Source organism: Mirounga leonina, unplaced genomic scaffold (genome assembly GCF_011800145.1).
Source record: "Mirounga leonina isolate KUSES-001 unplaced genomic scaffold, KU_Mleo_1.0 Mir_92, whole genome shotgun sequence".
Classification (NCBI taxonomy): domain Eukaryota; kingdom Metazoa; phylum Chordata; class Mammalia; order Carnivora; family Phocidae; genus Mirounga; species Mirounga leonina.
The window spans coordinates 15,443,558-15,466,524 of record NW_023270852.1 but is presented as its reverse complement, the minus strand read 5'-3'; the positions used below and the strand labels follow the sequence as shown (position 1 = coordinate 15,466,524).

Here is a 22,967-nt window from a genome sequence, read left to right as displayed (position 1 = left end):
ACGTGCAGGCCCCGGGACAGTGCCTGGTGAGCAGGGAGTGCCCAGGAAATGGTAGCCTTTGCCGTGATCACAAATAATACAGTGGGAGCCCAGAGTTCACGGTGTGGCTGGACCATTAGGGAGAGGACGGGGACTGTCACCGCCCTCAGTCTAGACTCTGCTCCAGTGACAAGGCTATCATAGTGTCGTGCAGCCCGGCCACACTGTGGACACTCACCTGTCGACTCTTCCCGCCCCACCCCATCCTCGCCTGCAAATCATGTCCTGTGAGAAATGGCTTCTCATTCTATCAAGCCTCAGTTTCCCCATCTGTGACAGAAAGCAGTTGGACTGGATGTTCCCAAGTTGTGCCCCCGAGTCCCATCTGTACCAAAAGAGGGGTTGGGTTGTCCCTGCCATGGAGGAGCCCTTGGGGGGCGAGGGGTAGAGGCAAGTGGTCAGGACACAGGCCAGTTCTGTTCCTCATGGGCAGGCTGGGCAGCCATGCGCAGGAGGCAGAGGAGAAAACAGGAGCTCAGAGGAGAATGAGAGAAATCAGGGAGGCTTCATGGCAAAGCAGGTGTTTGAAATGAGTCCTAAAGGTAGGCTAGGACCTCCGCTGGGCCAGATTGGATGGGAAAGGAGGCATGGCCCGAGGGGAGCAGCGGATAGGGCCTGCAGCTCGCAGAGCGCACAGCAGGGACTCAAAGGGAGAGTCATGTAGGGGGAAAACATTTGCCTTCTGGATTCGGGCAGACCTGGGTTTGAATCCTGGCTCAGTTTCGTATCGGTTCTTTGACGGCAGGCAGGTGGCTTGGCCTCTCTGACCCTCCATTTCCCCGTCTGTGGAATGGGGTAAGTACTTACAGGGCTGGGGCAGTGCCATGCGAAGTGCCGAGTGTGGCCGAAGGAGTCCACCTTCTCCTCCGCCCCGTTGCTGCAGAGAAGTCAGGGAGCCGAGGGGCCTGCCTCGGTCCATGCCTCATCCCCCGAATCAGGCTGCAGGTGGCTTCTGGGGTGGCCTTGCCAGGGACAGTCTAATCTCCGGGGTGAGGCAAAGGTTATGGGTAGGCTGGTGTCAGGTGAGCTCGGTGGCCTGCTCTCTGTAGAGTCGGGCAGCCATTGGTGGCTCAGGGGGCAGTCCTGGCCCCTAACACCCAGAACGGGCCACACCACTCGGAGCTCATGTGGCTCCAGGGAGCCTCTAAAGACCAGGTGAGGGGAGCGTGGGGGCAGGCAGGCCTGGGACAGGCTATGCAGGGGGTGCTGGGCCAGCACTACGGGGCCCTGTGATGGGGGGCGCAGGTGTGGGATTTGGGGAGAATGTGGGGTTCCTGCCAAGCGGGGAGCTGGAGGCATGGTCAGAAGGAAGATGTGTTGGGGTACAAGGCATGGACGACGCCTGTGAGGCCCCCAGTGCACGGCGTCTTGGGGGTAGCTGGGCAGGCCTGGGGCGCAGGGCCCTTTCTTTGCAGCTGGCCCCCCCCCCGAGCACTCCCTCCTCCCTGACAGGAACACTGTGCATCTGCCGCAACTCGCCCCGGGCATCTGAGGAGGGGCGGTGAGATGCCCATGGTGGGTGTGGTAGGGCCTTGATCCTCAGAGGCCTCCCTGAGAAGGGAGCTGTGCGGGCTTTCGAGTCTGTCCTGGCCACGAGGCCCAGCTCTGCCTCCTTTGATCAGAACTTGGAAGACACGGAGCAGGTCACTCCACCTCTCAGAAGCCTCAGTTACTCACCTAGGACACGAGGGCAGCAGCTCTTACCTTGCAGGCCTGTTTCACAGCTAAAATGACCTACTGGATGAGATCATACCTCCTGTGTTAGAGGATGCTCCACAGTCATCCTCATTCTGCTCCCTCGGTCCATTTTTAATGCCACCTCAGGAAGTTCTTTCTTGTGTTTAACTTAGATCCATTGTGCTGTAACTGGAACCTTCTTCTGCCTTCAGGCGGACTGAGTGCTTCCTCTCTGCAAATGTGCCCCATCAGTACCTGCAGTGAGTGAGGCAGAGGGTGGAGCGGCTGGGGGTTGGTTTTCACCTTGGGGCTTGGGGGCTTAGTGGCCCATGGCCAGCACCTCCTGACCACTGGGGAGTGGGGTGCATCATCTTGACTGTTCACACTGTTCTTCCTTTCTGTGCTCAATCCATGTTCCAAAAGGGTTGACTCTGGGGCAGTACAGAGAGCCCTGAGCTGGGCCTAGGAGGCCTGGGTCCTGGTACCCACTTGACCTGTCTTGCTGTGTTAGCAACCTCTCTGGGCCATGGTGAGGATGTCTGTGCCCAGGGTTCAGTTCTCCACCTAAAGACCATTTTCCTACCTCTCCGCCCACCTGGGCCCCAGCCAACCTGGGAAACCAGCATATTAGGGTCCCACTGGTGCCAATAAAGGCCCCAGCCTGAATAGCCAGGGAGTTCAAGGTTAGATGGGGGATTCCTGGTGGGTGGGGTAGCACCCTCCTCTTCAAACCAGGGATTTTAAAAGCCTGGATCTCCTCCTACCTACCCAGCTAAACTCACCCAACTAAAGGTCAGTCACATTTCTTGAGTCCCTCCTTGAAGAATATCTTCTCCCTCATGAAGTCTGCTTTAATCCCTTATGTTGTGGGGGGGAACCCGAGGCTCAGAGAGATGAGAAGACTGGCCTGAGGCCCCACAGCCTGTCTGTGGGGAGTAGTGAGGGAGCCCAGAGCCCCTGATTCCGCCTGGAATGTGTGTGCCCTCTCAGTCCTTGGCTGGGTGGAGCACAGGGGAGCCAAGTGGTCATGAGCAAGGCTGTTTCTGGTCTGGGATGGGGCCCTGGGAAGAAGTTGGCCAAGGAATGGAGGAGGCAGAGGGGTCAAGAGCCCAGGAGTCCTGAGCTGCAGCCAGTTCTGAATGCCTCTGTGAACTTCAGTGTTCGGTTTCATGGAAGAATCAAGTTTTGTTTCTTGTTGGCTTTGGATACCTAACAGTTTACCTTTTAAAACACTTTGATATCCATGGTGTCACCGAATTCTCATGGCAATCAGTGAGAGGCAGCCTGGGACTCCTCTGGGAGGGCTGGAAAAGGTGAGCTCTGGAATCTCACAAACCCGGGCTTAAATTCCAGCTCCCACCAACTCTCTGCCCTCGAGCAGGTGAGTAACCAGCTGAGGCTCAGTTTGTTTATCTGTGAAAGGGACAATCATTCGCCACAACAAATAGCAACAGCTGTCTGGCTGGCTGTGCCCACCAGAGAGGATAAGGTCTGTAACCACTGGTCCAGTGCCTGGGGCAACATAGTAGTTTTCATGATATTTAGTATCACCCCACTTTATAGATGGGAAGATGGAGGCTCAGGGAAGGAAGGTGGCTTGCCTGAGGTCACGAGGTCATTTAGCTTGGTCCTCCAGACTTCCCGTCTGTGGCTTTTTCCTCCAGCACTTCCTTTTCTGTCCTCAAGTGACCTCACACCTCATTTATCCAGTCTTCTATGTGTGATGCTATCTGATGAGGCCCTGAGTCCGCCCTCCCCACCCACGTACCTAACAGCACTTGCCTGGCACGCAGTAGGCACTTTAAAAATGTTTGTCCCACACACGAATATGTTGATAAGTTGGTAGACAAATATAAGAAGTATTTTTCCAGGCAGCTAAGCTTGTATCCCTAAAGTTTCCTTCTGCTCCCTTATCCCCTTTAAAAACAACCCTTTAACAGTTTTGGTTGGAAACCTTTGTGAAAAGAATAGATCACTTCCTTCCCCAGCCCCCCCCCCCCCCCCCCCCCCCCCCCCCCCCCCCCCCCCCCCCCCCCCCCCCCCGCACAATGCCGACATGCTTAACCTCTCAGGGATGGGCCTGGGGAACGCTGACTGCGGACTGCGTCGCTGGGAGTGCTGAGCCCCGCCAGCCCCTGCACCCAGCGGCCCCGGCTGCTGACCTGCTCCGCTTGAGTGTCTGCTTTTGTAGGCTTCCGGCTCTTCTCACCCTGACCTTCATTCTGCTGCCCACAGACCTGCCTCCAGCAGTCCAGTACCTTTCTTCTCTCTTGCGCACGCGTGCTCGCGTGTGTGTCTGTGTCCTTTCTGATTTACTGCTTCTATCAGCTGGGGACTAAGAAGTGGGACAATTGAATTTAGTGGAATTGGTTCGTTCGTTCATTCATTCATTCATTCATTCATATTCAAATAGACCCATTCTGGGTCTTACTAGGGATTCATTCCATCTATCTGTCCATCCATCCACCCACTGTCCCTCCCTCCCTGATTGAGGACTTCTGCAGTGGCTTGTGGTCAATCCAGACATGGCCACAGCCTCCACGCAGGGCAAGAATGATGTACATCGCAAAGCCTCTGCGTGCATTACCACACAGTCTTTACAACAGCCCTGAGAATAGCATCAGCCCCGTTTTGTGGATGACTAAAGCAGAGCTCAGCAAGACGAGGTCTCGTGTCCAGTGACCAGCGGTGAGCACAGAATTGCAGTGGGAACTCAGGTCTCCTGCCTGGCCTGTCACCTGTTCCTTTTCCTCTGTGCTCCACTTGTAAGCTGTATGATGCCCCTTTCATTTTCTGCTTCTGTCACAAAGGATTGTTGGTGGTGGCTTAGGTCAGACCTTGCCTCTGTAAAAAGGCCAGTGCAAGGAAGGGTGTGTGGCCTCGGCACAGACGCCCCTTAGTGCCCATACCTCGTCCTGCAGTGCATCTGCGCACTCCATCCAGTCCACACTTCCCGAACTGTGCTCTCAGGAGCCTTAGTTCCAGGGGGTGGTCAGGGTCCTAGGACGCATGTGCGTACAAATTCGGGAAATGCTAGGTCACATCAATCGGAACAAGACTTCTCCGGGCTTTTAACGTGTGTTGATGTAAATTAGGGATCCCAACAGGTGGTACAGTGTGCAGCCAGCCTTTCCCAAGCTTGCTTCGGCCTGCAAGTCCTTTGTCACAGAGCAGGGTCTGGGACTCACTGCCTAAAGGGAACACTTTGGGAACGGCTGATCTGCAAACCCTTATTTTCCCATTTTGTACAGGAGGCCTCCAGCTAGAGCATCTTTCTTGCCCGGGGCTGTGTGCATTTCGACAGAGGATCACAGGGAGCATGGTTTAGCCCCAGGAAGGAATTGGTAATAATGGTGGAGTTTCGGGCAGTGGGAGGAAGTGCAAGGTGGAGATCCTCTTATTCTTTCATCCACCACAGAGCGTATCTCAGACATCTACTCTGTGCCAGGCACAGAGCCAGCATTTGGAAATGCCAAGACGAGTCTGACTAAGAACCTTCCATTTCATTTCCCCGTACCCATCAAGGGTTTTTAAAGAAAGACAAATACAAGCCCTAAAAGGAATAAGTAATTCTTCTCATTTTTCAGGGGTCTTTGTGGTGGGTGTGGTCGTGAAACTCACTTCATCTGGGCTTTAGTCCCAGGTCCTGAAGGGTGTGAGTGAGCCGCTTCCAGGAGCATTTACCCTGGGCAGAGTGCACAGATGTTGTCAGGGAGAGCAGGAGTGTGGGGAGGCTCAGAAGGGGGAAGGAGGGAGGGAAGAGTACCTCCCCTGGGATTGGCAGCCCGAGCTGGGGAGGGGGCAAGGGCAGGCTGTGGGGGAGCTCCAGTGAAGCTCTGCAAAGAAGCACAGAGGTTATCGTGGGAGTTGTGGGGGTGGCAAGCTCTGGCCAGCTGGGAAGAGCATTCTTGGAAGATAAGAGCCTGAGCAAAGGTAGAAAGGTGGCAACAGGTGGGTTACGTATGTCTTCAGGACGCTGTAAGGAGCCAAGGTGGTGGGGGAAGAGGGAGGAAAGGGGGTTTGTTGGAGAAGCTGCCTGGGGCAGATCACGAGGGTCTAAACACCAGCTGAGTGGAAGCATCTGGAAGGGCCAGACCACGTCACATTCATCCCCATGTCCCCAGTACTTGGTGGTGCCCCATTTGTGGACTGGCTGGACTCTTCCACTGTGGGACTTTGAACAAGTCCTTCTCCTCTCTGGACCTTGAGTTGCTCATGTTCATGTCAGGCAAAGTCACCTAGCATTTCCCCTCCAGCTCTGAAGGACTCTCAGGAATTCTTGACATGTGTGCAGGCAAGACCAGAGTGTTTCTCCCTGCCCTGCCTGAGGTCCACTGGACTGCCCTAACTGGGCAGGGGCCAGAGGCTCCCTGGGTTGGGGGCAGTCCATTTGCTGGGGCGGAGGTCAGGCTGGCTCTGCTGGTGGAATTCACTCCTTTCTCTCCCTTCAGCAGTTGGGCACTGGGCTCAGGATGAAGTGCCTTGGTGTCATCCCTGCTGGCTCTTCTAAGGCCCCAGACTGTGATCTGGGGGGAAGGGGAGTTGAGCCAGCCTGGGGTTGAGGGTTGTGTACATGAAGCAGTCTGGTACAGAGTAGGAGGTTCTACTCCTTCCTCCTCTGGGAAAATGGGTAAGTTACTTAACCTCCGAGTCTTAGTTTCCTCATCTGTAAAATGGGAACAGTAGTAATTCCTACACTGGCCTTTTTGTGAAGACTCCATGAGATAAAGTTTATGAAAGTGTGTAGGAAACTCACCCACACAGGTGTAAACCATTCTTGTTGTCAGTAACATGTATTTGTCCAATTTCCATGATCCCCCAGGCCTCTGGCCCACTCACTTCTTTCCCAGAAGTGCCCCCCGGTAGATGCTTACTATTCACCATGTGGATTTCTCCTGCTGAGTACATTTTATCCAGGCCAAAGCGATAGGAGTCCATGAATTATGGACAAGCAGCACATGCAGGCCAGGGCCGTTTGCACTCCTGTGTCTGCGTGCATTCCAGTAGGAGAAACAGCCCTGCCCTTCCTGTATGCTGGGCCCTGGACCAGATACTGCCCCCTCTCCAGCTGCTTCCCAGACATCTGCAGAGTGTTGGGTCCTGGGCTCAGCGGGGAGGGTGGGGAGGACATGTAAGGAACGCCTCCTCTCCAGCTTACCTGTCCTGTTCACAAGGCTGGGTCCAGCAGGGCCTGCCCACCTACAGGAGCCTCTGGCCTGTGTCCCTGGGTAGGTGGGGGGGAGGGGAGTGGTTGGGGCCCATGGGCAGAACAAGACAGTCACCCCTCCCTCCCCTCCACTTCCCAGTTGGTGCCAGGAGGTGTCAGGGCGACTCAGATCTCTGGTGTGGATGCTGCTTTATTTCAGCGGGGCCTAGGTGCCCGCTCTGGGGGGCAGCCTGCAGCTTGTCACACAGACCACTTGGTCAAAGCCACTCTGCCCATGAGGAGGTGCAGGGGGACAGGTCTGGGCTATGTCCAGCATCCTTTTCCTCAGAGTTCTGAGGGTCCTTCTCAATGCCCTTTGTTCCGTAGAGGCTCCCAGATGGTATCCTGGCTCGAGCAGGGCTGGAGTGTCCGCAGACAGCTGGACTCAGCGACCCAGAGGCATCACAGATGCTCCCTCTGCTTAGGTTGGCACGGGGGCGAGGGGAGGGGACAGGCAGGAGGGAGGATATAAGGGAATAGAAACGTAAACTTAAGCAGTTTATTGAAAGAAGAGCCAGGAAACATAAGCATCAATTCTCCCCCATCCTAAAAAGGCCTGACACGCCCCGGTTCTTGTCCAGCTCTATCCAGTGCCTGTGCTACCTTGGATTTGTGACACAGCCTCATCTGGAACATGCTGATGACAAGGCCAACCTCACAAGGCTACTGTAAGGTCAGATCAAACCACCCAGCAGGTGGGACATTCAGTAAGGTGCCCGGCACATAGTAGGCCACCAATTCGCAGGGAGGATCTAATTATAGCCCAGAGCAAAGAAATCGGGTTTTTAGATTCTCGATGTGGTCCTTAAGCAGGAGAGAGAACATTTCTGTTAAGCTCTTTGAAAAGGTCCGTGCAGCTTAGACATGTTCTCGCACCTCTGACCCCAGTGGAGGAGCTTCGAAGTCACCGGGTGTTGGGGAACTTCCTTCTGGGACCAGGCCAGGCTTTGCAGCCAGGCGGCCCGGGGTGCGAGGTGTGACTCAGCATATCTGCCAGGGCCCAGGGTGAGCCCCTAGTCTCCCCATCCCCGTGAAAGGTGGGGAACGGGCACCTAACTCTCAGAGTGGTGAGATTCAGGTGAGAAATGATCTGTAAAACTCTAGTGGGAAAACAAGCACAATGGACACAGAGTGGGTGCTTGGGGAGGGTCTGTAGGAGGGTGGCCCGGGGTGCAGGCCAGTGGCTCAGGGCAGAGAACCCAGCCTCCCCTTCCTTCCCAGTGTCACGGCTGCGCTGCGCAGCCCCCTCGCGCGTGCGGGTTCCAGTTGGGTCAGGGGCTGCGGGCCACCTCCTCGTGGTCACGATTGACCGCTAGGCCTGCGCCGCAGGGCTGGCAGCCCTGATGGCAGCGGGCAAGGCGCTAGGGCCCCTGCTCGGCTAAGAATAGACGGCTTTGTGTGAGTTAAGTAGCAGCCGGATCACATCGGTCCTCCCAGCCCCGCCCACGGGCCTTATTAAGCAGGATCTAGGACCATCGTGGGTCCTCCCGGGTGGAGGAGGGAAAGTGTGGGTGAAGGGTGCTCGGGCCGCCACGGGCTTCCCCAGAACTTCTCTCGTGTTTCCACGTGATGGTGATTTGATTTTTTCCATAAGTAAGGCTTGTTGCTCCTCCCTTCTTGTCCCTGGGGCTGGCTAGGGAGCATCACCCAGTGTTCCTGGGGGAAAATCTCTCTGAGAAGTGTTCAAACAAACAAGCTGGCTCTGAGAGGAACAAAGGGATCGATGAAAATGGCTTTGTCTTCAAGGAGAGAGCTGATGACGGAGGTCATTTATTGAGTGCCTACTGTATCCCAGACCCTGGGCTCCACGTTTGGGCCCTTGCCTCATCTAACCCTCACAGGGGTGCTGCGGGGAGGTGACCTCATCCCCACTATGTGCATGAGGACACCGAGGCCCAGCTAGTACTTGGCAGACCTGAGATCGGAACCAAGGACTGTCCTACCTCGTTCCTTCTGGGGGCAAAAGATTCCTGATCCGGGGGAGAGGTGAGAGTCCCAATTCCTGGAGAGAATGCTGGGCATGGAGGACTTCGTCTTGGCACAATGAACTGTGCTTTACTTTACATTACTCCAGGACTGGATTGGGAGGAGGATTTATGATCCTGTCACAAACAGAGTAGGGGCAGGCACCTGTTTGTTGAGTTGCAATGAAACCAAATCCCCTTGGGTCTCAGACTCCCCTTCTGTAAAGTGGACAGAAGCTGCTTGGGGCAGGATCATGAGGCCATAGCTCCAGATTCCTGGTCTTTTGAACAGTGAGTGTCCTGGTCCCCCCTCTCTGCAGGTCCCTGGCACCTCCGACCTCCCCCTCTCCTCAGAGATTACTCCCAGTGTGAGAATTAGAAGGAATCCTGGGTCATCCTCTGGTTGTACAGGTGGGAAGACTGAGCCCCAGAAGAATAGGGGCTGGCCTAAGGTCATGAAGTAAGTGGGCTGGGAGCACATAGAAGGTGTTTAAATAATCCCTTCTCTCTTCAATGCATGGTCCCCTTTGGGCACTGCCCTTGTGTGCAGATCTGAAGGACTGGAGTGGGCTGGGGGATGGAGTCAGACTGATCCTAGGAGAGACCGAGGGACGCAGAGGCCAAAGCTGTGAGCCTATAATGCCCCAGACTTGTCTGTACTTGCCCAAACCTTGCCCAACTCAAAGCCCCCTCTTCTGTGAAGCCTGCCTGGACTCCCCTCCCTAATTGTCTTTATAATCTCCCTCTCTACCCCAAGAGTGGAAATTTTTTTAACTGTGGTAAAAAACATATAACTTAAAATTCACCATCTTAATTTTTTTTCTAACGATTCTTATATTTATTTATCAGAGAGAGAGCACACGCAGGGGGAACGGCAGGCAGAGGGAGAGGGGGAAGCAGACTCCTCGCTGATCAGGGAGCCTGGATTCGGGGCTCGGTCCCAAGACCCTGGGACCGTGACCTGAGCCGAAGGCAGACACTTAACCAACTGAGCCACCCAGGCGTCCCCCATCTTAATAATTTTTAAGTGTATAGTTCAGTAGTGTTAACTTTATTCACATTGTTGCACAGTGCATCTCCAGAACTTTTCAACTGGCAAAAGTGAAATATCCAGGGCGCCTGGGTGACTCAGTCAGTTAGGCTTCTGTCTTCGGCTTAGGTCCTGATCTCGGGATCCTGGGGTCGAGCCCCACATCAGGCTCCCTGCTCAGCAGGGAGTCTCCTTCTCCCTCTGCCTCTGCCCCTCACCTGGCTCATGCTCTCTCTCTCTCTCTCAAATAAATAAATAAAATCCTTAAAAAAAAAAACCCTGAAATACCCACGAAACTATAACTTCTTATTCCCCACCCCTCCCAGCCCCTGGCAAGCTCCATTCCATTATGAATCTGAGTATTCTAAATACTTCATATCTGTGGAATCATACCTTATTTGTCTTTTCGTAACTGGCTTATTTTACCTGGTATAATGTCCTCATGGTCTGTCCATGTTGTAGCGTGTGACAAGATTTTCTTCCTTTTCTGTGGCTGAATAATATTCTGCCATATGCGCATACCACACGTTTATCCATTTGTTTGTCACTGGACGTATGGGTTGTGTCACCTCTTGCTACTGTGAAGAGTGGGAGTTTTGAAGGTGAATGGGCCTGGTTTGGACCCTGGCTTCTGGCATCACTTGAGCTGTGAGTCTGAGTCCTTCGTCACTGCTAAGTCTGGTGGAGTTGCAAGGATTAGAAATTGTGTGTGTAAAAATGCCCTGCAAGGCAGGTTTCCAGTGAGGGGGGCGGGGTATGCGTCCTCATTATGCACTTTCCATCTCGGGATGGACCCCTTTTGGGATTTATGGGACCCACATACCCAAGCTCACCTTAACCCTCCTCCACGAGGCCGGCTCAGCGTCTGGTGAATCTTAGAGCAGTGGAGCTGGAGAGGACCTGGGCCCAAAGAGGGGCAGGAACTTGCCCAAGTTCGCACAGCCTGTCAGTGGCCATGCGAGGATTACACTAGGGTCTCCAGCCTTCCCGCTCAGGGACCTTCCTGCTGCAGTCTCCAGGATCCATAGGCCTTGTCCTCAGGTGGGACTGGCGCTCCAGGGGCCCGTGTATAATCCTGCAGCGTGCAGGGCTGAGGAAGGCCGGGAGCAGGGAGATGAGCATCTCAGGCTCCTCTGCGAGGGGCCAGAGGCAAGTGGCATCTGCCAGGTTCCTCTGATGGCCACCTGCTCCCAGGGCTGTGGTCAGCAGCGCCGCCCCAGTAATGGGGGGCTCATGTCAGACTCCTCCGCATGGCTCAGGCTTGCCTGAGGTCCTGCCTTGCACCTGGGAGCTCAACGCTCTGCTTTCACTCACCTGTTCATTTGCTTATTCCTTCCCTCAGTCATTTATTCAGCAGGCACTCCCTGAGGCCTGCTGTGGGCCTGGGGACCAAGCAGACCTTGAAGGCAGTTAGTATGGCATAGCAGTGAATATTGTGCATTCTGGGACTGAACTGCCTGGGTTCGAATCCTGACCATGCCAATTAGCAGCTCTGTGACCTTGGCCAAATTGCTTAACCTTTCTGTGCCTCAGATTCTTCTTCCCTAAAGTGGGCATAACAATGTTCCGGTTACTGTTATTACAAAACAAATCACCTCGAAATTCCGTGACTTTATAGAAGAACAGCCATTTTATCATCTCAGTGTGTTTAAGTCAGGTATCTTATGGTGGGCTCAGCTGAGCGGTTGTGGTTCAGGGTCTCTGACGTGGTTATAGTCAGATGGCGGTTAGAACAGTGAGGAGCTGGGGCAGCTGGAGGTTGGCTGGGTCTCTGTCGCTCTTTGGGTAGTCGCAGGCTCCATTCCTGGCTGTGGACTCATCTGGGCTTCCCCACAGAATGGCAGGCTCGGAGCAGTCAGGTTGTCTCCACGGCGGCCCAGAGCTCCAGCAGGAGTATTCCAGTGAGCTCAGCAGAAGCTGCATCACATTCAGTGAGCTGGCCTGGGGAACCTCATGGTGTCTCTCCAGCCATTAGTCCCAAGCCCCCCCCCCCCCCGCCCTACCTCTCCCTGGGAACATTGTAGAAAGAGCATGTGGGATGAAAGATACTGCTGCAGATGTCTCTGAAAATACAGTCTGCTACAGTTGTGAGAGTTAGGTGAGTCAAAACATGAGAGCCGTCTAGAACGGTGACTAGGCATTGTAAATAATAAGTGATAGCTGTATGTAGTCAAGGGTAAATTTGACCATATGCGGTTTACTCATGGTGTGCGGACTTTAAGACCTGATTCCCAATGCAGAAGCCAACTCACTGAACTGCAGCATTTCCCATTTGGGTATTGAGGGATCTATAGGAGTTCAGTGTGCAGAGGAGACTAGCTGTGTAAAGGTGTGGCAGGTCAAGTTTGTGGCTGGGGACTTAGCTCCACGTGGCTGGGGCTCTCCTGAGATGGGGGGGGGGCTGGGAAGGTGAATTGAGGCCAGGTTGAGAAAAACTTTGCATATGGGGTTTCTCCCAAGGGGTTCTTGGCTGTTTCTCAGGCAGGGCTGAAGAAGGGGCCTGACTAATGAGGGAGCCACTTCTGAGGTGCAATCAGCAGGATTTGGGAAGGTGCTGGCCTTAGGGGGTATAGGGAGAGGACAGGAATGTTGGGGTGCATGTCCAAGTGTTTGCCTAGGGCATTTGCATCGGTTTTGCATGTGATATGCATACCCACGCTCACTTACCTTTTTCTCCCCTTCTAGTATATTGGATACTTTGCAATTTTCCTCCACTGCGAGAGGAGATAGAAGGGTGGGAGGGTGCCTGCCTTGGCAGCGGGGTCTGGGGAAGCCTAGCAGCTAACCTGAGGGAAGCTGGCAGGGCCAGAGAACACCCAGTGGCCTCCTCCTCTGGCCTCAGCCCCATCGGTGCGGAACAGCCCCTGCATCTCTCCTGGCCTCTCCTTCTAGCACCCTGTCCTACGCAGGGTCCGAATGCAACGGATCCCGAGGGTTGTGGTGTCCACCTCCTGCTCACATCACAGATGGGGAAACTGAGGCCCAGGGACTCACTCCACGTCCCACAGCGAGTTAGTAAAGGAGCCAGCCTCAGGCCCTCCACGTGGCTGCGGCACACAGGGTGCCTCCGATTCAGCTCGGCAGGCAGGGGAGCTGGCGGGCACGGGTTCCTCCCTGCGAGCCCCTCCAGCCTCCGCTCCTGCAGCCTCCTCCAGGCACTCTCCGCGGCCGGTGCTCCCTCCTGAGGGCCCGGTGGCTGGGAACAGGATTTCAGGGACAGAGAAGAAGGGCTTGGCAGCCGTGTGGCCCTGGGAAAGTCACCTGTCTCGCACCTGTAAAGGAGCAGCACCCCAGCAGCACCCCACAGGGCTGTCCTGAGGATCAGATGGACTCGTCAGGGCCGGCTTCTCCCTCTGATGTTGGCGCCACCTCTGAGAAAGGGAACCGCCAAGGATTACTCGGAGGGGCATGTGAGCTGCCATGGGGAGGCAAGGCAGGACCAGGGCTGGGGAAGGGACTTAGTTTTGATCCTAAAAACTCTGAGCTGTGACTGGGCCGGCCCAGCCCTTCCCTTACACGTGACAAGGGGCCCAGGGGAAAGATCAGGGTGGGATCCGGGCGGGATCCCCTCTGGGGGCCTCCTCCCCATCTAGCACCGAGAGGGAGGGCTTCCTGGAGGAAGAGGCCTCAGAACCTGAGGGGAAGAGAAGGGCCGAAGTCGCAGAGCGGTGTGCTCTCGCTGCTGCCCCTGCCCCAGGCCCCTTCCCTGCGGCTGTGAGAGCCGGCTCTGAGCCCCAGCCAAGCCAACCTTGACTCCTGGCGCCCATGGTGCCCATGAGGGAAGCAGAGGCCCCGTTCCGCGCTGCGTTTGTGCCCGTGCGTCCGTGTGTATTTGCCAGGGGCTGCCTGTGATGTGCGCTCTGTATCTGTGTGTGTCTGCCTCTGTGTGTTTGTGCACGTGCTCGCACATGTGTGAGAGGGGCCCCTTGCTTGCCTGCAGGCCCCGTGGGTTCTCTCCTCCTACATGTGTGTCTACAGGGGCTAAGAGCTCCTGTGTTTTAAGCCCTGAGGAGGGGCAGAGCAGAGACAGCCCTTGCCCTGGGATGTGTGTGGGCAGAAGGGAGATCCGGATCTCACCAATGGGGCAAATTCAGCAGAAAGATAAGTTCCCCAGATTTGGGGAATCTCTCCCAGGGTTCTTGTGTGCAGAAGTTGGGCTGGGTGCTAGGACCCACAGTCAGATCAGGCAGTGCCTCTGTCCTTCCAGAGCCAGCCGGGGGCATCAGTATGCAGCTGGACACAGCCTGGCTGCTGAAGCGGGCACTGCAGGGCTCACGAAAACAGGAAGAGGCATGCCGATCTACCAGGAGAGTCAAGGAAGGCTTCCTGCAGGAGGAGTTTGAGCCAAGACTTGAGGGCTTTTTGGTGGGAGGTGAGGGGAGGAGGGTGGAGAACAGGTCTCAGGTAGGCCTAGGGGCTTGAGGAAGGTGGGTGGGAAGGGTGATTCTCATCTGCCAGGCCTGGAAGACTGGAGGATGGAGGTGCCTTGAGATAGGGATGGGGGGCTGGGAGCAGGTTTAGAGGAATGTGATGAGTTCCCATTGGGCCACCGTGGGTACGAGGTTCCTGTGGGGTGTCCAGGCCAGGATGAGCAGGGGTCACTGGATACTTGGGCTTTGAGCTTGGTCCAGGCAGAGACAGCAGTGCTGGATGATCTTGCACAAGGAGAGGGCGAAGGAGGACAAAGGGCTTGGGAAAAAAGGCCTGGGCTGAGAGGGGGGCCGGAGACAGGGAGGGGAACCAGAGCAAGTGGTGTCCTGTACGCCAGGGATGGAGGATGTTTCCAGAAGGAGGGTGAAGCCCACCGTGTCAGGGAGGACTGAGAGCTGCCCAGTGGGCTCACTCACACGGAGGTCATGGTTGAACTTGGCGGGAACAGAGGGCTGTGGGTTTAGCAGCAGGTGGGAGGGAGGAAGTGGAGACGGGAGTGTAGACAGCTCTTGCAGAGGTTTGGATGAGAGGGAAGGAAGGAAAGAGAGTGCAGGCTGGAAAGGGGTTGGGGGGAACCAACTGGGTGAGACTCAGGCCCGTCCATTGCTGTCTGGAAGGAGCCAGCCCAGAGGAGGTGCAGGGAGGAGCAGGGAGAGACCGGCTGGGAACACCGGCTCTGGTTCTCTGCAGGGGCGGGGGGATTTTCTAGGAGGGATGGTTGTGCAGAGCAGGGGAGGAGGAGGTGGCACGGTGGCAGCCCTCCGTGCTGCCCTGAGCTCTGCCGGGCTGCAGGGCCTCCATTGGGGGTCCACCTTGGGGGTGGGAGGATTGGGGGACCCTTTCCTGCGGAGACTTCTGACCTCCTAGGAGGCAGAAGCCCCACAACCTCCGAGCATCCTCATAAAGCGGGTTCCAAGTCAGTGGTTGATGCTCAGAGCTGGGCGGAGTTGGCCTCTGGTGTTTTTCTGCCTCCGGGGCTCTAGGGGTGGCTTCGGAGCTGCTTTAAACAAGAAAAGCCTGGGAAGGTCAGGGCGTGGATCCTCCTGCTTCCAAGGCAGACACACCCAGCTTCCCGGGGGCCTGCAGGGAACTAGAGCAGGTGTTCGTAGCCCGAGTCTCCTCCTCCTCCCCGGACACCTCTTCTGGACTGGCTGCTTCCAGGGGCAATGGACAGACCTGTCTCGCCCAGTTTCCAGCGAGCACTCCACTCCTTTCCAGAGAGCACTCCCTTTCTTCCCAATGACTGGGAAGTTCTTCCTCTGGGTCTAGCCGAAGGCTGTCCTGCTGTGCGTTCCCTTCTGGTGAACTTGTTCAACCCTGCTCCGTGGAGCCAAGCTGGTCAGCGGCCGCTTTGAGTGGCGGCCAGTGTTTTTACAACTTGTTTTCATAAAGTTGGTTTGAAGTCTCCCTGCATTCCCAGAATGTCGGACCCGCCCTGATTCACAAGGATTGACCAAAACAGGATCTGAGCCAACCAGAAGAATCTGAGGACTTAGTCATCCCCCTTGGATCATCTACAGATCCTCCTGCTTTACTTCTAATAAAAAATAAAAAAAAAAAAAATGAAAGTTAGTTCAGATGGCCAGGAGGGGACAACGTTGAGGGCTGTAAACAGATCAGATGATGCTGGCAGGTAGAGGGGTCAGGGCTCAGGCTTTGCACCAGGGGCCACTTCAATTCAAGTCTATTCTGCTGCTTGCCACATGGGGGAGCTTTAACAACTCGAGGTCTGAGCCTCTGTTTCCTTGTCTCGGAAATGGGAAAATTAATGGCACCGACCTCATAGCTGTCTGAGACATGGTTTCAGGTGAGATGCAGAAGCAGCAGACCCTGAGACAAGGATTCAGGTGAGAGTGATTTATTAGGAAGTTTTCCAGAAAAGAAGCTGCTAAGAGAATAGAGAAAGTAGAACCAGAAAGAGGAGGAGAAACAAGAGTGGAAGGGCACTTGGCTCAGTCTGCAGAGAAGCTCTGCGGACATGGGGCCAGAGCTGACTGTCAGAGCAAGGATACTAGAGAACTTAGATCTTTACCCAGGTGGTCTCTGGTAAAGGGGGCCCCGGGGAATGGCCATGACCGCAAACAAAGGGATTCTAGCAGCCTCAGGGCAGTCTGCCCACACGCCTCCACAGATGTTGGCTGTTGGGAGGGACCATGCTAGCCGGTATGCCCCTGAACAGTAAAGGGATCCCAGGGGACGTGGGTGGAGCATGGCAGAGGCCTCTCCTGAGAATTAGTCCATGGATTATATTCCAATAAAGCATATATGGTGCTGATTATGTGGAGCCTGGCCCAGAGGAAGTTCCAGTAAGTGATAACTCTTTGCACCTGTTAGAAAGGGGGATGCAAAAGAGGTGCCCCAGGACTGTATGGTCTGCTAGAGGCAAGACCTTCTGAGAGCTTCCTTGTGCTTCCACTGTTCCCTCAGGCCCACGTGCTCTCTCTCAGCTTCCAGAGCAGAATCCCACAGAGCTCCCCAACTGGGAGACTGGCTCCAGCCCCCAGCCCTGTCTACTTTGGAACCTGAACTAAGTTCTCCATGATCAGGATGGACTGAGCTAGGTAGCCGAGTGGTTAGTCACCGCTCTTAATCACTAGCACATCTGACAACCATCTGTGGAGCACGTACTGTGGAAAGGGTTCGCTCTGTGCTCAGATGGACAGGGTCCTGCTCTCACCAGGCTTAACGACTAGGACACTGCAAGACCTGTCCTGAGGCCCGGGCCCCTCCCTGCCTGCCCTGCTGAGGAGCAGGGGGTAAACAGGAAGGCCCAGTGCCAAGTGTGCAGGGCCCAGAGCAAAAATACAAATAGAGGCCCATATATCTCTGTCAGATATTTGAAGGTTATAAAACAAACCCAGAAACTGTTAAATAAAATAATTTGATTTTCTCACCTTAACAGTTCTATCTTCATAATATAAGTTGAAATATACATGTAAAGTTATGATTGTATACAACTGAAAGTGACAAAATAGCAAAGAAGACTGAATGTGATTATGAGTACACATCTGGGTGTTTTGTTGGTGGGCTGGTGATGTTCCGATGAGTGATAAAACATACATTACTCCTTATTTATTTCATAAAATATATTGTGTTCATTTTAGTGAGATCATCATAGTTATATCCTTATAATCAAGATTTGCACATCATTTGAAAGTTGGGTATCAATAGTAACAATCTGAAGGATCAAAAATAAAATGCAATTACAGGGCGCCTGGGTGGCTCAGTCGTTCATTAAGTGTCTGCCTTCAGCTCAGGTCATGATCCCAGGGTTCTGGGATCGAGCCCCGCATCGGGCTTCCTGCTCGACGGGGAGCCTGCTTCTCCCTCTCCCACTCCCCCTGGTTGTGTTCCTTCTCTCGCTTTGTCTCTCTCTGTCAGATGAATAAATAAAGTCTTTAAAAAAAAATGCAATTATATTTAAAGTGCATGGAATTTGAGTATATTTCCATCAAAAATGTAAATTAAATGCAAAGAAAAGAAAACTTGTATGTTCAAAAATCGTTTTTATGCCTTGAAATTATCTATGGAAATCAAAACTATACACATTATAATCAGTGAATATCAGATTTTAAAATAAAATCATTTGAATCGAGATGAAATATTCAAATTTTTAAACATTTATAGAATTGAAACTATTGAGTCCTAGCCTTTCAGGTCCACCTAGTTGCCAATGTAAAGAGTTCGTGTCACATTTCATGTTACACTAATTGGAGTAATATGAATTCTAAGATACTGTGAGATGTTCTTTGGCCACTTTGTGCATTTATTGTGGGTACCACACTAATTCATAAGTACCCTTAGGTCCTTAGGACCACAAATTGAAATAGGGAGAAAAGCCCCACCCCACAAAAAATAGTTGCTTGGCATTCCTGGGAAACAGATACTTTGTTATCTAAGAAGCTATTGCTCATTGCTGTCTGGAGAAAGGATTTGACAAGTTGAATTTGCCCCTAAACATTCCTGCCTCTTGGTCCCCTCCTATTCCCCCCCCCCCCCACCTCCACCACCATCAGCAACAAAGTTCTTCATCGGGACAGAATCACCTCTTTGTTCCTCATGCCCAAGGAATGGAAGGGTTTTAGGGGGGCCTGAGTGGCGTTAGGGGAGCAGATTATGCTCGTGGGTCCCACGGATGTCCTGTGGCAGAGTCTCCCGTATGTTCTCTGCTATGTTCATTTGTGAGCGTCTGTCTGTGATGTGTGGGCTCTGGGCAGTAGCCCTTTTTCCCTGTGCCTCAGGGTGATTCAGGGGGTGGGAGGAGATCTCATCAGCGAGATCTCTATCATACAGCTAACATCAGATAAATGATGGAGCTTGTCCTACGGCTGGTGTTTAAATCTATATGTCTGCATTCACTCATACCTTTCATTTATATATGCATTTGCTCATTTTTTTAAAACCCATATTTGCTTCCTCCAACCCTTCATTTCATTGTGGAATGCCAGGCCATAGGCAGCCTTGTTTTTCTGTTTGTTTTTGTTTTGTTTTAAGATTTTATTCATTTATTTGTCGGAGAGTGCGAGCGCGTGCACACACAAGCAGACTCCCTACAAGGAGCCTGATGTGGAACTTGATCCCAGGGCCCTGGGATCATGACCTGAGCTGAAGGCAGACGCTTAACCGACTGAGCCACCCAGGCGTCCTTTTAGGCAGTCTTGTAATGCAGCCCCACATCCGGCAGATGAGGGAATAAAGGCTCAGAGAAGGGCACTGATGTACCTAAGATCACACAGCAGAAAAGCCCCTGGCCACGTTTCACAGTCCAGAGGATGGACACCACGTTTGAGTTTCAGGTAAAATCCGAATAGGTGTTACTATATCCCGGTCAGTTTCCTCAGGCTCTGCTCCCCCAGCCATCTGCTGCGGGGCCCTGGGGATCCTGGAGGGGTTTTCAGCTTGAAGAGCCACTTCCTGTTTGGGGCCAGGCACTTCCTTCAGGTGACTCACAGGCTCCCACTGGCCCTGTGCTGGGAAGCCAAGGTGGGGGTGGAGCTGGGCCCAGGCCATGTCACCTTCTGCCTGCCACCCCAGCTGGGGGACTCTGAGACCAAGCAGTGCCTTAGCCTGGAGGTAGGAGATGGAGATGGGAGGAGGCCGCCAGACCGTTCTCACCTGGCCTGCTGGGCGGGGCTCTGAGAGCACCGGGGAACCCGGGCCATGGTGGGCAGGGGGGCGGCCTCCACATCCCGCCATTCCCACATCTGGCTGCCAGGCTAGCTACAGCCCTGGTGCAGGCTGACAGCAGAGGCTGGGACCCCTCAGAGAGAATCTGTGACACTTTCTCTTCAGTGCAGAAGGATAGTTAGGTGGAAAGAACAGGAGGCTGGGAGTCACGAGCCTGGATTTCTGACACCAACTTTCTCATAAACTTGCCAGCTCCCCGCCCTTCTCTGGGCCTCAATCTCCACGTGTGGGGGAGGGCTTGCCGGCTGTGACATTTTCTGGTGGCTTGGTGTCTCAGGATGTACATGAAGAGATTTGGGGTTGAATTCTGGCTCTGCCACCTTGCTCGCTGTGCCCATCTCTCAGAGTCTCCGTTTTTACATTTGAAATAATGATCACTTTAAGCATTTTACATAATTTAGTCCTCACATCAACCTCTATGAGTCAGGTTTAATACTGTTGTCATTGTTACTATTTTATAATAAGGAGATGGAGGCACAGAGAGATTAGGTAACTTGCCCAAGGTTACACAGTAAGAGTCAAGATTCTCACTTGGACAGTTTGACCCCAGTGCTCATGCTGTTAACAACTGTGTTCTTGCTATTCAGACTGTGGCCCTTGGACCCGCAGCACCAGCATCAGCTGGGGGCTGGTCAGAAATGAAGAATCTCGGGTCCCAGTCTAGACCTCCTAGAAAACACTGTGTCAGACTGCGTTTTAACAAGGTCTCCAGGTGATCTGTTTGCACACTGAAGTTTGAGAAGCCCTGCTCTATTTATATTCCATCTGTCACTTAGGGTCATAATGGGAGACGCAGGAAGGAAGTATGCTTTGTAGACGGTAGCACTGGGAGAAAGCTGGGGACTGCAGGTAGGAGGCAGGGTTGGGGTGCCCCAGGGGTCTGTGTCTCAGGAGCTGGATGTCTCTTCTAAGCTGTCTCTGAGTCCAGCTCGGTCCTCTCCAGTCTGAGGCTGAGACTTGGCTGTGTATTTCTTGCCGGCGTGTGGCTCTGGGGCCTGATGGGGCTGGAGAGTTCTCATGTTGGCATGGGCTTGGGCAGCGGGCCTGAGCCACCCCTGTCGTGGGTCTGCACGGCAGCAGGAGGTCTAGGTCCCAGCCCTGGCTCTGCCTCTGGCTCTCTGGGAGGCCTAGGGAGGCTCCCAGCCATGCCAGCCTCAGCGTGCCCTGGTGGGCATTGTAGCAGCATCCTTATAAGCCAGCAGCACTGCCCCGGGGCTGCCTCCTCTCTCCTTTTCTCCCCGAGGCCTGTTGGCACCGTCTCTCCTCCCAGTTCCTGAGCAGGAGGGCTGCCCTGCTGGCTGTAGGAACTGGGGATGGGGGAGGCAGTACATGACTCAGAAGTTAGCCACATAATTGCGGTGCCCCAGATCCCGCCTCCAGCCCCGCGGCCCACCCTCAGTAGCTGCCTTAGAAGAGCAGCTGGTTGGGCAGCTACCTCCGGAGAAGCAGGTCTCTGGGCTGCACGAAAGGGCCTCAGCGCCCCCCAGGAGCCACACGCAGCCCCAGTTTCTCTCCAGGGTGGCTGGGACTTGGATTGCATTTCCCTGGGTTCCAGAGGGGGCGAGAGTGGTTTGGGGTACTGGTTGTCCTGGGTTTGGGGTTGGGGCTGGTTTGTGGGCAGCATGCATGGAGGTAGGATTGCTTGTGCGGGGTCTGGTGGCCCACAACTGGACCACCCACTGACTCGGCGGCTTCCCCGGGCAGCGACAAGGTGTGGCCCATCCCTGGGGCCCATACCCAGCACAGGGTGGGCACCGTGTGGGGACTCGTCAAGGGTCAGGTGGGAGAGGAGAAGGCAGGGTGGACTGATGAGTGATCTGACCGGGTTTGTCCCCTTGTCCCCTCAGCTGTCCCAGGGAAGTGACATCACCACCTCCGTGGACAGGACATCCTCAGGAGCCCCGCTCACAGCCGCTGATACCTTCTTCCAGGTAAAGAAAAGAGAAGGGAAGGGTAGAGGGAGAAAGGAGTTAGAGACAAGCTACAGCGGGCAACACACTGGCTGCTTATAACAGTGCCTGCCTCTCCTAGGGGGACAGCGCCTTACAGTTTACAAAAAACAACAGTAATAATAATAATCCCCACTTTACAGATACGAAGACTGAGGTCTGGTGGTATTATACCAATTATTATCCCCACTTTACAGATAAGGAGACTGAGGTCTGGTGGCATTATACCAATTAGTAGGTGGTAGAACTGGGTCTCATTGCACATTCTCAGTCCCTGTGATTTTCTGCCTCTAGGGCCATGTATTAAACTAAGTTTCCTTGACCTCCAGTTTGGGGGTTTAAAGGGCTCCCATTTCCAGGGGAGATCTGTATTTTAAAAGATAATCCTAGAGAAAGTGATGCTTCAGCCAAAGGAATGAATAGCAAATGGTGGAATTGGAGGTCTTGAATCACGGAATTGGCATGAACCTTCAAGGCGTGCTGGGCCAGCAAATTGCTGCAGCTTTCTTCCTCAGCATTCGAGTAAGTTCAATTTTCTTTGGTTACGGAAGGGAGACCAAGACATTTGAAAGGAGGGAAGAAAAGGTCAGGCCCCAGGTTCTCAGACATGCCTGGAAGTAGAGGGGCCCCCGTCCTTCACAGGGCACCACGATGAAGAGAGACGGAGTGACAGGAAGTCAGTATTCTGTGCTAATGCTGAGGTCATCTTCTACTAGACCCGGAATAGATGTGTGCAAACAGATCAGGGGGTTAAGCAAAAATTGTGGGAGAAAATACTTAATTGAGACTTTTTTTGGTAACTTTTTTTTTTTTTTCTGTAAATTGGGAGAGGCTAATTATTATTCAGGAGCAGAAGTGGAAACGGGCTCAGAAACGTCTGTGCAGTCACATGGTTGAAGAGGCTCTGATCTTTCCTTCCACCGCACGTTTGACCAGCTTTTCTGACTGACAGATAAACCAGGGCCTGCTTGGTGCCAGGCCCCGTGCAGAGACACAGGCCCCCTGCACAGTGACTCCCCTCACAGGGATGGGGCCTGGGGTATCTTGTGTCCCCATTGCCCCGTGCAGGGCCACAGACACTGGGGCTCTTCAGAAAAGCTTGGCCAAATAGTTCCAAAATCTCAGCCTGGAGAAGCTGTCAGCCTGGTGAACAAGGCAGCTACGGAAGCAGATAATTACCGGGCACAGAGGCCTGCGATCATGTCTCAAGAGTTCTGCCAGATGACGAGAACACAGAGACAGGAGGTGGTGGGCTTCTGGGGGGATGGGGGGTCGGACCAAGCTTTGCACAGGGTCCATTTGTTAAGATGGATAGGACTTGAAGTGGGGTGGGGGGAGGGCCCACCATGAGCAAAAGGCATGGAGGTGGGGAGACTGAATAATGTGGTGTGCTCTGAGCAGAGTGGTGTGAGGAGGGACCTGGAGGCGGGGGTGGGGGGAGGGGGGGAGGGGGGATGAGGCTACACAGGTAGGTGTAAGGGGAA

The 22,967-nt window shown here is 54.1% G+C and overlaps 1 protein-coding gene across 1 annotated transcript in view; it reads left to right on the top strand.

The window, feature by feature from the left end:
• Nucleotides 1–22,967, top strand: part of GDPD5 (glycerophosphodiester phosphodiesterase domain containing 5) — an 82,511-nt gene that overhangs the window by 10,086 nt on the left and 49,458 nt on the right. The window contains exon 2 of the mRNA XM_034995590.1: nucleotides 21,382–21,465. The gene's annotated coding sequence lies outside the window, so the exon portion shown is untranslated. The remainder of the gene's footprint in view (nucleotides 1–21,381; nucleotides 21,466–22,967) is intronic.